Source organism: Colletes latitarsis, unplaced genomic scaffold (assembly GCF_051014445.1).
Source record: "Colletes latitarsis isolate SP2378_abdomen unplaced genomic scaffold, iyColLati1 scaffold0007, whole genome shotgun sequence".
NCBI classification, from domain to species: Eukaryota; Metazoa; Arthropoda; class Insecta; order Hymenoptera; family Colletidae; genus Colletes; species Colletes latitarsis.
Window position 1 is genome coordinate 645,001 of NW_027488367.1, and position 2,736 is coordinate 647,736.

A 2,736-nucleotide genomic window follows, 5' to 3' on the forward strand; every position below is an offset into this window, starting at 1 on the left:
GGCAGACATTTGAAAGATGCGTCGCCGGTACTGGAAGACCGTGCGATCAGCACAAAGTTATTCAGAGTCACCAAAGCAAACGATGAACGAACGGACAATAATGCCCGTCCAGACCACCGATTGGTTTTGATCTAATAAAAGCGTTCCTCCCATCACTGGGACGAACTCTGTTTTGCATGTATTAGCTCTAGAATTACCACAGTTATCCAAGTAAATGTGGGTACGATCAAAGGAACCATAACTGATTTAATGAGCCATTCGCGGTTTCACCTTAATACGGCGTGTACTGAGACATGCATGGCTTAATCTTTGAGACAAGCATATGACTACTGGCAGGATCAACCAGGGAACTTGAGTAAAGTTCTTTTGTAATATTCTCTCAATTTTATTCTTCGTCGCCGACTCTGAAGGAGAACGGACGACGACACATAAAAAACTCCTTCTTTCAACATCAAATTTTAGTCTTTCGTTCGAAAGACTTGAGAGCCACCTCTTCCTCTCTTGTGTTATAATATTATATATGTATAGAGAGGGTACCACCAAAAACCCTCTCCTTCGTTTAGTTTCTTTCACTTTTCCGAGAGCTCCCCAAACTCTCGTTTATTTAATTTAATTTCATTTTTCGAGAGAGCGACCACCAACTAACTCTCTTATATTTGCTTTTTCTCGACAGAGCCACCACCAACTCTCTCGTTTATATTTGCTTTTTCTCGACAGAGTCACCACCAACTCTCTCTCGTTTATATTTGCTTTTTCTCGACAGAGAAACCACCAACTCTCTCGTTTATATTTGCTTTTTCTCGACAGAGTCACCACCAAACTCTCTCGTTTCGTATTTTACTTCACAACAGAACATTATTGTATAATGGTATCCCACAACGACAAAGTACGTAGAGCTGCGCTCATGCTGAACATCTCGGGCACTTATTCACGCTGGGCATCGATCGTGGAAGCACGTATTGCCAGGCCCGAAGACTAAGCATTCATGCTGGACAAAAACGAGAAAGCGCGTATGTGCTGGTCGAGAAAGCACGTATTCGGCGCCGTACTGTTATGTCGAGGTCAGACACCTGTATTTCATTCTTTGCTCACTTTCCAGAGTACGAACCGTAGTTCCATACAATTTTTGCCTTTTAAGCTACGCTCCGTAGAGTGTAGTGCCAGTTTATGGTTTTCACAAAATTTTCAATCGCTCGGACTGAAGAGTTGATGCTCGGATAGTACGAGTATACATATTTTAAACGTATACAAGTCACCAACGTCACTCGAGACGCTTATACCACTTCAAGAGCCATTCGGTCAAAGACACCGACTCGTGGCAATGCAGTGTGGAGAAAGTCTGGAACGAGCACGATACAGAACAGTCAGGATGAAATCCCGAGGAGCGACGACTGCTTCTCAACCGAGGTCGAAGAATAGCCGTACGCTCGACGCTGCCCCGACCGACTCGACCGGACCGTCGCTTCTCTTATAGGTACCGAGGCGCCCGCCGGAACGCCGGCGACGCACGGGCTTACGCACGGCCGCTTATGGGGGGAACCGCGCGACCCAACCGCCCGCCCGAACGGCCTGTTATAACTTAGAGCGAAAACCAACACCTGTAATTTCCTTAATAATTGAGCTAGGGCAAAAAAAAAAAACGCTATCTTGTAGGAAAAAAGCAGGGGAACACGATGCCGTCGTTAAAAATATAGATTGCCGTGCTCGTTTTCGAGAAAAAAATGAAAAAATGGTCAAAATCGTCGCAGGACAAAAACTCGACACGCTATCTTGTAGGCAAAAATTAGACGAATTCAAAACCGTAGTTAAAAATATCGGTCGTCGCGCTAGTTTTCGAGAAAAAAACAAAAACGTTCAAAAAATTCGAGATAAAAAAAAAAAAACCAGCCTACCAGATAGAAAAAATTACACTGAACAAATATCATATAGGTCAAAATATGTGTTAGCGTACTAGTTTTCGAGATATAGACGAAAAACCGTCGCCGCCGATCGGTACGTCGGTCGATGCGAAAGCACCGCGCGACCGAGCGCCCGCCTAAAAGACCAGTTCGAACATACCGAAAAATCAAGAAACCGTAACTTCCTTAATAATTGAGCTAGGACAAAAAATCGACACGCTATCTTGCAGGAAAAAATCCGGGGAACACGATGGCGTCGTCAAAAGTGCAGGTCGTCGAGCTCGTTTTCGAGAAAAAAAAAAAAAAATTCTCAAAATTCGACGAAAAAATAAAACGATCAGTGGACCGTGTAGAGAATCTAAAACTGCATAAGAATCGTATAGACGAAAATTGGCGTTCACGTGCTCGTTTTTGTGGAAAAAATTAAAAAAGCTCTCAAACTTCGAGATAAAAAAAAAAAAAACCGTCTACCAGGTAGCCAACGGAAAACGGTACAAGTATCGTACGGGCGAAAACGAGCGTTACCGTGCTCGTTTTCGAGTTATTGACGAAAAACAGCCTGGAGCGATCGGTCCGGCGGTCGACGCGCGAAAGTTTCTAAGTCCGCTCTGCCCCGAAACACCGCTCCGGCGTCAAAAATCGTCGTAGGACAAAAAATCGCCACCCTATCTTGCAGGAAAAAATCCGGGGAACACGATGGCGTCGTCAAAAGTGCAGGTCGTCGAGCTCGTTTTCGAGAAAAAAAAAAAAAAATTCTCAAAATTCGACAAAAAAATAAAACGATCAGTGGACCGTGTAGAGAATATAAAACTGCATAAGAATCGTATAGACGAAAATT

At 43.9% G+C, this 2,736-nt stretch overlaps 1 non-coding gene across 1 annotated transcript in view; it reads right to left on the reverse strand.

The window, feature by feature from the left end:
* LOC143350642 (small subunit ribosomal RNA) overlaps window positions 1-349 on the reverse strand; it is a 1,933-nt gene extending 1,584 nt beyond the window's left edge. Inside the window, exon 1 of the ribosomal RNA XR_013081202.1 lies at window positions 1-349. This exon is cut by the window's left edge and continues 1,584 nt beyond it. This is a non-coding gene — a ribosomal RNA (small subunit ribosomal RNA).
* Window positions 350-2,736: the final 2,387 nt, after the last annotated feature.